Genomic DNA, 12,005 nt, shown 5'->3' with positions numbered 1-12,005 from the left:
TCGCGCTCCACAAGATCGTGACGGCCTTTGGAGGTGGTGTATCGGTTGCTAAGGCGCGGTCTTGGAAGGCTGTAGTCGGGCCGTGAACGTCATCTCCATCCACCAAATCGAGTGATCTCACGCCTCTCATCGAAAGATCGTCCATAAACCCTAGCGGGTTCATATCAGAATATTTCTCAAATAGAAGCAGCTGCAAGCAGTAGAATGAGTAGCTGCTCAATCTGGCAACACAGGCACTTCGATAGCCGAAAAATTTAACAATGATGCCGAGAAATCCAGGAGGCATCCTGGAATACAGAGCAAGGGTATGGTATAGGTAGGCTATTGCATCTCTGAAGAGGCAGTGACACACGGAGGAGTAAAGAATTAATTATTACCAATGCAGGGGTGTCATGAAAAAAAAGTAGTACAAATTCCCAAGTAATTGAGACTACAATTAGCAATTAATTAGAAATTGAGAGTATCGACAGGATGTCAATCAATTGGTTTGAGAAATGTGAGGCTTCTGAGAAAAGAACATCCAGGTAAATGATAGATTAAGGATACATCAGTTTATGTAACAAACAAAAGGGAAACAAAAAGCACCATTTTTTTAGCAGTCTGTATTTGCAGACCCTAAAGTAAAACACCATGCACTTTGCTATGTACCTGAGATTCACATCAAGCAAAAGAAAAAGATTACCACACACATTGTGAAAAGATGGTTATGACATTTATATATACATATGGGATCAACATAAGCAGGTAGCATGCTAGAACTATTTTAATACCTCTATTCCATAGCTATTTCATCAGTGGCGTGAAAACAACTGTTATTCTAGGCCACGGACCTTCGAACATCGGTTACCACTCAAGCGAAATCAGACGCGAGAAGTGAATAAAATAAAACTTGAGCGAAACAAGATGAACGATTTCATTAAACTTGTTTCTCCCCCTTACATTCCCTCAATGGGGGCTATTTATACATGCCCGTAGGCTTTTCATATGATATAAATGCCCTCTCAACTACTACAAATTCAGGGAATATTCTCCGTAGCTTTGGGCTTGTTCGCCATTTGGAGTAGCTGCCTTCTTTGGGTAACGCCGAACCCGGATAGGCCCGACCGGCTCCGTCTTATGTCGCCTGTCCAGGTGGGGCCCCAGTGACAGAAGTTGTCGGCCTTGCGAAGACGGGCGGCTCCTCCTTTGGCGAAACCTGCGGAGACTATCAACCGAACCTGTTAAAAACTATTCGCTCGAGCGAATAGCCGAGACCGACTGCGCGCCCTCCTTTGGCGAAACCTGCAGAAACGATCGACCAAACCTGTCAATAGCTATTCGTCCGAGCGAATAGCCGAGACCAACTACGCGCCCTTCTTTGGCGAAACCTGCAGAAACGATCGACCAAACCTATTAACAGCTATTCGCAAGTGCGAATAACCGATATTGTTAGCGAGCCTATCGTTAGGGCAGAAGGAAAAGAATTCGGCACGACCTGGTCCCGATCGTAGAGTCCCCCCTTTCGCCATAGCGAAAAGGGAATTCTAACAATGGGACGGCAAGCGCCATCCTTACTTCGCTGCGACGAGAAGGGGGCTCGACACATCCTTCTCTTCACACGCGGCCAGCCCTCTCACCTTTTATCATAGCGAAGTGCTGAGTGTGCCAAGGCCCAACTCCCATTATTTTGCTTCCGCAAGAAACCGGGGCGGCGATCGAGCCACACGGGGTGCCCATAGGCTGGGCACGCCCCCAACATTACCCCTCAGAAATGCATGTTTGCCTTGCGAATTTATGGGACTGTCTCGCAGTGGGGCTCATACACCGTCCCAGGTGAAGGGTGGAGGTCTGTGTTGTTGCTATACGCGTATACATGTGTGTATTTTATTTTGTTATTACTATTAATATTGTGATGATAATGATAATAATAATAATAATTATTTTTATATTTTTATTATTATATATATATTTTTTAGGGACGGTGCTTAAGTTTTTTTGGTTATCATGCCGTGTAACTGTTTTTTTCAGCCCTCACTTGAGAACTACGCGTTTGCTCTTTGTCTCTTCGCTCGAGTTTTCGTTCTACTGCTCGTCTTGGCTAGGACTCCAGCCTTCGCCGATCCTTTCGCAGGTTTGTATTCACTTTGCTTTGTTTGTTTGTTACTTCACTCTCATGCATTTGTACCTTTTTAGTGTTTTGCTTTTTTTGCCTGTTTACTGTTTCCTGTTCTTGGGTTTTCGTATGGATCTCGCTTGGATAGATGTCAAGTGAGTCGTCGTCTGGTGCTAGTTCGTCCAGCTGGAGCTCATCTAACAGTTCTAGTTTGGAATCCCGCACTAGTTCGCAAGGCATGCCTAAAAGAATGGAAGCTCAAACGCCGAATACTCAGAACGATAACGCGGCGTCAGCACTTCCCGTCGAGAGCGTCCAGGGCCCTTCGCGTGTTGAGGCCGACGAGGAGACTGATGCCGATGTTGAGATCATGGAGGAGGGTAAGGAAGGCAAAAGCGCTGGGCTAGTGCCAGCCGCCGTCTAGGGCCAGCCGACTTTGACACATGCTACGTATCGGATAGGTCGATCCTGCGTTACAGAGGCAGATCTCGACAAATACGATGAGCAAGGGCTTCTAAAATCTATGCTTCGCGGCTAATGCTGTGCTCCGGGACAAGAAGAGGTGCCCTGCTCGGAGCCTTACAAAGCTATTTTGTTTCATGACTTCTTTGAGGCTAGGCTTCAATTTCCGTGCGAGGATTTTGTAGGCAAAGTTCTGCAACGCTTCAATTTGTAGATCCATCACCTGACTCCCAACGCCTTCGCTCGATTAAGCGTGTTTGCTATGGCGCTGAAAATGGTCGGGTACTCCCCGAGTGTGAACACTTTTTCGCAATACTACAAAACTCATCTGCATAAGAAGGTGGTCAAGGACAAGCGAACCAAAGTCAAGATGGTGGCCCACTATGGCTCATACAACTTCGTTCCGAAGAAGATGAAAGGCACTGATTATGCTGGCTTACCGGAATAAATGGTGTGCTGGACCAATTATTAGTTCTATCACCGCATGCGCTTTGATGAAGATGTCACTGAAGCTCTAACAAATGACCTGCCAAAAGTGCATATACTGGTTTTGGAGATGATGCCAATGGAGGGATTTCGCCTGGCTGAGATCTAGACCGACGGACCCCGTGATACTGAGGCTGTAGATGCTTTCGCTCTAACATCTCGCTTCCAGATCAGCCACGACTTAGTGGAGGAATGAATAGCTTGCGAAAGCCCTCCGCTGAGTAGCGAAACATGGTTTTTTGATTTTGAGCGATGGGATGGCTATCTTTTTACGCCTTAACATAGCGCTGTCGGATGCTTTTACCATCGACTTTAGCTTCATGAACCTGATTGAACACAAGGTTGAGGAAATCATTGGGTTTTACGGTGACAGAGAGCAAAAGGGTTGATGCCAATCGCTAGCTGGTAAACGGCGATTAAACCGTGTTTTCGACGCAATGGGTTTGTGCTATGCTGACAGGTCAGGCCCTTCGACCAGCCTTCCGGCTGATGACGCTGCTCCCCGTGGTCATGGCTAATGACCCGTGGACAAAGAGGCAGGGCGCGAAAGGTGTCAGCTGGACGCGGAACGAGCACGGCTACCATGGAGTCCCGCAAGCGAAAGCTTGGCGGTAGGGGATGTGGCCCTGTGGAACCCGCTGACATGCAGATCCAAAGAGAGATTGCTGGCAAGGTGGGCAATAGGAAAAAGGTCGTGATCAAATAGGCCCACTGATTTGGGCAAGTCTGGACCGAAATGGCAGTGCTTGCGGTTTTCCTTATGTATTTTCCTTGTTGTTGGTTTTCGGCTCTGCCATTCGCTTGTTTGGTTCATTCATGATTTGTCTATTCACTAATGTGGTGCTGCTCTTGATGTTACAGGTGCCTTCGAGCTTTGACGGGATGGTCGATAAAGCCAAGGTTGCTGATGTGAACGATGCTTTCAGCCTTGCAGATGCTATGTCCGTCAGTGACCTTTTTACTAGTACCAAGAAGGCAAAGAAGAATTCGCGCAAGGCCAGCAAACCCCCAAAGGAGACCGCCGCGAAAAAGGCAAGGCTAGCTTCCACCGATGAGGTGGGTTCTTCTCGCCCCATCCCTAGTCCCATGGTGTCTCCTGACATTTTAGGCTCTCAGTTGCAGGGTAAATCTAGATTTTATGTGGAGTACATTCGCCTGAGCGACGATTTGGTGTGTGGGCAACTCTTCGGTCATGGGGCGCTGCAGCTAAGTTCTCGCCCTGAGGATTATGGTGAAATGTGAGTTTATTTGGGGTCAAGCTCTTCTGGTGAAATGAATTCTACAAATGAGAAGACTTACCGGATTGCTCGTTCTTTAGGGGCCGCATCGAGTTCCTGGGTCATCGCCAACGTGGACTACCGCACGATTGGCCTCTTGCCAAACCCAGGTGGAGCCAGCTTCACTGACATGTGCGCTGGTTCATTCTTGGCTCCAGAGTTGGAGAGGGATCTTTTGAAAGTTCCTAATTTGTCCCTTGTAGATGCTGTGAACTTCCATGCTGCTAGTGTAAGTGGTGATGTCTTTATCTGCATTTGTTTTCCGTCCTATGGCAGTTTCATGTGATACTTTAGACTTTCATAGGCCATGCTCCTGGCTCGAGGGCTTCAGCATCAAGGGCATGCTTTTCGCCAGGGCTTGGAGAAAGATCTTGTGGCCAAGGACGTAAAGATCCGAGCCGTCGAGAAGAAGCTAGAGGCAACCAAGAAATTAGCTGAAGAGAATGCATCCACTCGCAAGACTATAGAGGAGCAGGTAGAAAAGATGCGCCAGGACTTCAAAGGGTACCAGAAGAGGAAGCTCAAAGAGTGGAACAAGCTTGTCACTGGCACCTAGAGAGTGGCGAACATGTACAATGATCTTATTGAGAGCATGGACGAAGAGTCAGAAGCTCCCCGTGATGCTCCTGTTGTTGATTTCATGGAGTGGCTAGTGAATGAGCTGGCCACCATGAGCGACTACATGACCGTCGAGCGGAGTACGCCTCTTTTGTTTTCCTTCATACCTTCGCTCAGGCCTTGGAGAAATGTGGGTGCGATCATCTCAAAAAATTCGAGATTAAGGACCCACAGGCTTACTAGAACGCTCCTAGCCGTGCTCATGAGGCAGGACAAAGGTTCTTTGAATGGTTCTGGCATCTTGGAGGCCATGATCTTGCTCTCCTTAGGGCTGCCATGAGCCATGGCAAGGTGACTTATTTCCTTTTTGCTTTTGTTTGTCGCTCCGTAATGGGTTGCGAAAGGATGCTCATGTGCCTCTGAAACCTACCTTACAATCTATCGAGGAGTGCGCGGCTATGAAGGAGAAGGTGAAAAAAATACATTGTCGAGTGGCATGCCCGCGAGGGTGTGGCTGGTAGTGGCTCTGGCGAAATGGCTACGCTATTGACCCCTGTCATGGAGACCCAAGCCGATGATGGCACTGGCACCCCTACCGAAGATGCTGCTCAAGATGGGGTAGACAATTAGGATTTGTTTGTAGTTTTTGAGACATTGCCTTTGTGTGGATGTTGGTTGTAAGACGGCTTAAACTCCTATGGTTTCGATGCGCAGGTTCCAGATGCGAAGCTCGCGCAACCTATGGATATCTATCCGCTTATGATCAATTGCAATGGCTTTCATGTTGGAGGCGCATCCTGGTCTCGCCACCATGAGAGATTTCTAGGATCTAGTATGACTGGGTTTTTGAGGTCATGCTTCTAACACTTTCTTAGGAAAGAAGAGTTTCTTTGTAGATTCTTCTATTCGAAATTTGACGCGTCTATTTTGGAAGATCAAAAAACTCACCATGAATAGTCTATGCGTGCTCGTGGGCAATCCTCGGCCTCCAACCTGAAAGATCCCAAGGAGGAACCATCCGAAGAGATGACCATAGATTTAGAGAGCCACCGATATAGTTTTTATCTTCGTCCCAGAAGGGACCGAGTCTAGTTTTGTGTGAAGATGATGTACGATGCTTTCATTCTCGCTTAGCGAGCTGTTGTGTATAGTTGATCATGTATATACACACTGTTCGTGTTGCTTTTTTCCACGCTTTTCACTGATCGATTGTTTTTTAGAGTACTCCATCATTTTCTTATGTTTTGATTATGCTGCCCTCCCCGACCCTATGGAGGTGATATTGCTCCGACCTTTCGCTTGGGCGATAGGGGGCATTCTCTGAGCTGGTAGGGTGAAAGAAATGGCGAAGCACGAGCGTCCAACGCATCTTCTCTGCTAGCCCCTCATAATAATGTTTAGGCGAGATGGCAACGTTCCCCGTAACCTTTTTGGGTGAAAGATACACGAGTCCATGACCGTTTGAGGTGGCTTCTTTGTTAGCCCCTCAGCATATCATTTAGGCGAAGAGAGAAACATCGTCCCCCAACCTTTAGGGAGAAGGGATACATGAAGGTGCGAATTCTCAAAATGGCTTTGTTGCTAGCCCCTCATCATATCGTTTTGGCGAGAAGAGGAACACAGTCCCTCCCAACCTTTAAGGCGAGGGGATACATGGAGGCATGAATTCTCGAGATGGCTTCATTGCTAGCCCCTCGACATATCGTTTAGGCAAAAAGAGGAACGCCACCCCCAACCTTTAAGGCGAGGGGATACGTGGAGGCACGAATTCTTGAGATGGCTTCTTTGCTAGCCCCTTGGCATATCATTTAGGAGAGAAGAGGAACGCCATCCCTCCAACCTTTAAGGCGAGGGGATAGTGGTCCATTCATCTTCTTGATATATTTTCATTTTTCTTTTTGATGTTGGCTGTTTTACATTCTTTTCGATCTTGGCTATTTTGCATTTGATTCGAGGCTAGGTGTATTGGTAGATATGTACAATCGGTATCTTTCCTTCTACTTCTTGGCTCGCAACATCTAGATTAGTTAATTCGCCAGAGTGATTCAGCACTATTGCTGGGCGAATTAGCTAAATTGAAGTGTGGTGTTCTGATGTCATCCTTCCCAGCACAAAGCTACAACAAGAATCTCATCTCTTGTAGGTACATGGCCTTGCTTTGTGGTTTCACCGTACAGGGGGATGTTATGTTTTTTCTTCCAACATCCCTCCATGCTTGCTTGTTGCTGTGCCGTGGCCATATCCTCTTGCCTCATCTTTCAGCTCCGTGCCTGGTGAATATAAGGTGCATGCTCCTGGATAGTATGCGCCCTAAACTTTACATGGTTTCTTGCAACATCTAATTTTCGCTACCGGTGGCCTTGTGCTTGTACAACCTTCTATCCCACACTCGAGACTTCGCTATTCGGTAGATGCCGAAAACCCTGACACTCTCTCAAGCCCACTCATCGCATTTATAGGCGAGGACTCCTCCCTCACTATCGCTACTGACTTGAGCGACATGGGTGTCTAACCTAATGCTTTTGTCATAGACTAAAACTTGATATGCTATCCGTGGGTGCCCGATCCTCTTATTTATATGTTTCCAGGGGTTCGGTGTCATTAATTTTGGTTGTTGTGTTTGGTAGCGGTATTTAACGCCAGTGTTTGGTGCCATTCTTAATCTTTGTTGTCCTTTTGTAGTACATGCACGTACTTGCAGATGCGCTTCTTTATAATGCTTTTGTTTTTTATGACAATATGAGCAAATCTTTTCACACTCATGTTTGCAACCTTTGTCTCCGCGTGCTTTGTGGCTCTTAAGCCTTTCTTGTTCGTCACCACTCCTTTTTGGTGGTGTGAATTGTTTTTAGCCTACCCAACTTTCTGTGTTCGTCTACACTCCTTTTTGGTGCGACAAGACGCTTGCTATGGCTTATTGGCCTTTTCCTTTTGCTCACCCTTTTTTGGTGAAGCATAAAGTTTTTGTAGCCTCTAGGCTTTTTTGGGTTGTTTAGTTTTTGATCGTGACATTTCACACGAGTGCAAAATGGCACAACCTTCTTTGGTGCTTGCCATCGTCGATATCCATGACCTATCGAAGCCATGTTTTGTTTCGATGTCTTAATTTTTAGATCTTTTGTGGTGAAAGGCTCAACTTAAGTTAAGAAGCGTACATGGGATTGTCTCATTAAAAAACCTCACACCTTTTTGCTAAGGCTTCCCCTATGAGAAAAAAGAGTGTGGATCCCTTTTTTGCTGTTTATAGATATGTCAAAAAAGAAAAATTACAACCCTTTGGGGTGAAATTGCTATGGATAGAAGCGACGCAAGTTGTCCGCATTCCATGTGTGGCTTGTTTTGACTCCTTCGTTGAGTAGCCTATAAGCTCTTGGCTTAACCATGTTCGCCACCACGAATGGCCTATACCACTAGGATTGTAGCTTGCCCTGCTTGTCAGGGTGACGTATCAGCACCATGTCACCTGGATTGATGTTTTTTTGCAGAATTTTCTTGTCTCTCTAGGTCTTCATTTCTTGATGATATTTGTCAAGGTTTGTCACCGCATGTAACCTGGCATTTTCTGCCACTTCGAGCACCATGTATCGCTGTATTGAAGTGGTTGCTACAATTTGGGTGTGAAAGACCCTAGCTTGAGCTCGTCTGGCGTGATGCCTCTTTGCCGTACAACAGGTGAAAAGGGGTGAACCCGGTTGTTCGAGTGCACGAGATGTTGTGACCCCAGACGAAAGTGACCAATTCCTAGGCCCATTTTCCTTTTAGGAAGTCGAATACTGCTTTTTATACTACACTAAAAATCAAGCCATTTGCCCTTTCGACTACTTCGTTGCTCTCTAGGTGGTTCACTAAGGTGAATGCTAGTTTGATCCCCAACTCGTTGCAAAAATTTTTGAACTCCATGCAATCGAACTGCTTTCCATTGTCGATCGTGATGTAGGACAGGACCCCAAAACGACAGATGATCCTTTGCCACATGAAACTGATTAAGGTACCTAAAGTGATTTTCGCCAGTGCCTTGGCCTCAATCCACTTGGTGAAATACTCTTAAAGCTACTGCTACAAAATGTAAGTTGCTGGGCGCTGTCGGTAATGGCCCCACAATGTCGACTCCCCACCTCTACAAAGGCCATGTCAGAATGATTGACGTGGTTGGGTTAGCTAGAGCTCTCTGCTTTTTGGCGAACATCTGGCAATTTTTGCAACTACGGACCAACTCTTTTGCATCTTCTGCTGCTGTCGGCCATTAGAATCATTGTCTCATCGCCCTGTGAGCTATTTTGTGTGGTCCCCTATGAGATCCACACATTCCATCATGCATTTCACTTAGCAATTTGATTCCTTGCTCTCTGCTTATGCACTTTAGCATTGGTGCGACTATTTCGCTCTTGTATAGCTCTCCTGCTATGATGGAGTATTGTTTCGTCCTAGAATTCATTCTATCTATCTCATGCTTGCTATGCGGCTCATAGGTTCCATTGAGGTAGGCAAATATGGGTGATCTCCAATCCTTACTTGCGATGACATTGTTGGCGGTCTTTACCGATCAAATCCGACTACCAATTAAGACACAAAAAGAGGAAAAAATAAGCAATCTTGATCACTTATGTATTTACTACTAACCAAGTTCCATATGCATTTAGAGAACATTATTTTGTGGGTCACAAACACAAAATGCATGGAATAATTTATCAAAAGGCGCTTTCCGATGCTGATTTGTGCAAAGGAGTAAGGGAGCGCCTATCAAATCAATGCAAATGGGGCAAATGGGGGGATTTGGGTAGTTTTTGTATATGCAAGCATAGTGCTTAGGTATGGAGAGACATGTGAATGCATTGTCTCTTTCCATGGTTGAGGGGTAGGCAGCTGGTGGTGACAGCCGTATCCGTCCCTTGTAATCCCCCACGTTCGACTAGGGTGTAGGAGTCTGAATTGTCACATGCGGTTGCTGGCAGACTAGTACTCGCTGGCCTCCCGGCCTGCTTCACACTTAGCCCTAAGACTAATTATGTAACTTGTATGATCATTAACTAATCTTTGTATGACTATACTAGACCATTGCCTGCTCGACTTAGATTATGAAACTAATCTTTATTTTATCTTTTGAGGAATGCCAAGTGTATGTCCACTATCTTGAAATCACTGTGTTTTACCACTACTATAAACATTGGTGTACTTGCAAGCATTATTATTCAAGTTCATATCCATACTAGACTCTTAATCAAATGCCTTCCTTTGGAAAAAATATAAATTACGATACCCTAAATACTTCTGGGTGAAATACTACAATGATAGCTCCGTGCGCTTACAGATAAATATCTAAATTTGTTAAGGAACTATCAAGACTATTACTTAGTGGCATTACTAATGATTAGTGATAATGCTAAGAAATACCAACAAGCATTTCTAGCGCCCTTGCCGGGGATGGATTCTAACTCCATACTTGGTGATTGCATTTAGAAATGCCAACAACCATTTCTAGCACCATTGCCGGGGAAGGCATATTGATTAAAGAATTTAGTAGGACATGTTCATGATAATATGCATGTAAGGTAGCCATTGTTTATGCAGGCTAACTTTGCTTGTTTTCTCCTGTTGTGGATGAAAACAGGATAGTGTATGACCGGTTACAAACTGCCAGAAAACTACATCGAAAATCTAGAGGCACTCCTAAGGAAGAAACGGTCCCATGCCGCTTCTTCTTCTGCCACTCCACCAATAGTCAAACTAGTCACCCCCGCACCATCTGCTACTCCAATCATGGCTAAGACCCTCCATGACTACTCCACCCCCACTGTTGCGAACATGCCTGTTGGGCCAGCTATCAACATCGATGATGGGAACTTCGAGCTCCGCATCGGCCTCATCACGATGGTGCAGGCAAACCAATTCCATGGTTTTCCAAGCGAGGACGTAAATGCACATCTCCAACACTTCCTCAAGTCATGTGACATGATCATCATCAAGGATGTCATACCTAAGAGCATTAGGCTCCACTTGTTTCCCTTCTCCCTCTCAGTGAGGGCAAAGCAATGGTTTTATAAGGAAAAGGAAGATGTCAAGTCATGGGACAAATGTTCTGCGGCGTTCCTCGCTAAGTTCTTCCCCATGGGCAAAACCAATGCCCTGAGGGGATGAATTTCCATCTTCCAGCAAAGCTCCATGGAAACCATTCCTGAGGCGTGGGAGAGGCTGCAGGAGTACATCCAAGCATGCCTGCACCATGGGATTGAAAACTGATTAGTGCTCTAAAATTTTTATGATGGATTAATACCCATGTCTAGGGGCCACCTCGATGCTGCTGCTGGCGGTGCCTTCTTTTCCCTCACCATTGATGGAGCCATGGCTCTCATCAATAAAATGGTGTCAAATCAAAGCTGGGGGAGGAAAGGAAAACACAAAAAGGAATGCATACCATGAAGAAGATGGACATGCTTTCCGCAAAAATAGATCTTTTTATGAAAAGACTGGAGGAACGGGCCCAAGAGAAAGATGCCATGATGGGCACCATCTAGGCCATGGACTCACACATGATGTGTGAAGTCTGTGGGAACGCTGGCTATTTAGGGAATGATTGCCCCAAAATCCATGAAGAAGCTACCTTCATTAATAACGGGTTTCGCCAATAACGGGTGGAATAACCAATCCCGCTAGCAAGGTAATTCGAACTACAATTCCAATTACAATTCGAAGCAACCTTCTTTGAAAGACTTGGTACTAGGCCAAGCAAAAATAAATTTGAGTTTGACTAAAAAGCTTACAACTAATGATAAAATTCTTGAAAATATAAATTCTCAAATCAAAGATTTAACTTATGCAGTTAAAAATCAATTGAGCTTTAATAAAATGATAGAAACACAATTAGCACAAATAGCTGCTGTAATTCCTGTTGATAGTAATGGAAAGATTCCTGCTCAACCTAAAAATTCTTGTGAAAATGTAAAAGCGGTGACCACGAGGGGTGGTAAGACCACTCGTGATCCATTGAATCCTAACCATTCTGTAGGAAAAGTGTCATGTGGGGCACAGCGTATGCGTGACGCCGCCAGGCGCGCGACGTCCGTAGGGCAGCCGAGTGGGCTGCGGAGAGCGAGGGGCGCGCGCGCGACGCAGTTGCCGCATCTATCGCGAAC

At 45.7% G+C, this 12,005-nt stretch overlaps 1 non-coding gene across 1 annotated transcript; it reads right to left on the bottom strand.

Moving 5' to 3' along the window:
• Positions 1 to 10,995: 10,995 nt before the first annotated feature.
• Positions 10,996 to 11,102, bottom strand: LOC136498732 (small nucleolar RNA R71). The gene has a single exon (XR_010769739.1). It is a non-coding gene; the product is annotated as a small nucleolar RNA R71 (small nucleolar RNA).
• Between the last annotated feature and the right edge of the window lie 903 nt (positions 11,103 to 12,005).

The sequence above is a fragment of the Miscanthus floridulus genome, chromosome 12 (assembly GCF_019320115.1).
Source record: "Miscanthus floridulus cultivar M001 chromosome 12, ASM1932011v1, whole genome shotgun sequence".
Lineage (NCBI taxonomy): Eukaryota > Viridiplantae > Streptophyta > Magnoliopsida > Poales > Poaceae > Miscanthus > Miscanthus floridulus.
Note: the sequence above shows the minus strand (reverse complement) of the source record. Positions and strands in the feature narration are given on the sequence as shown.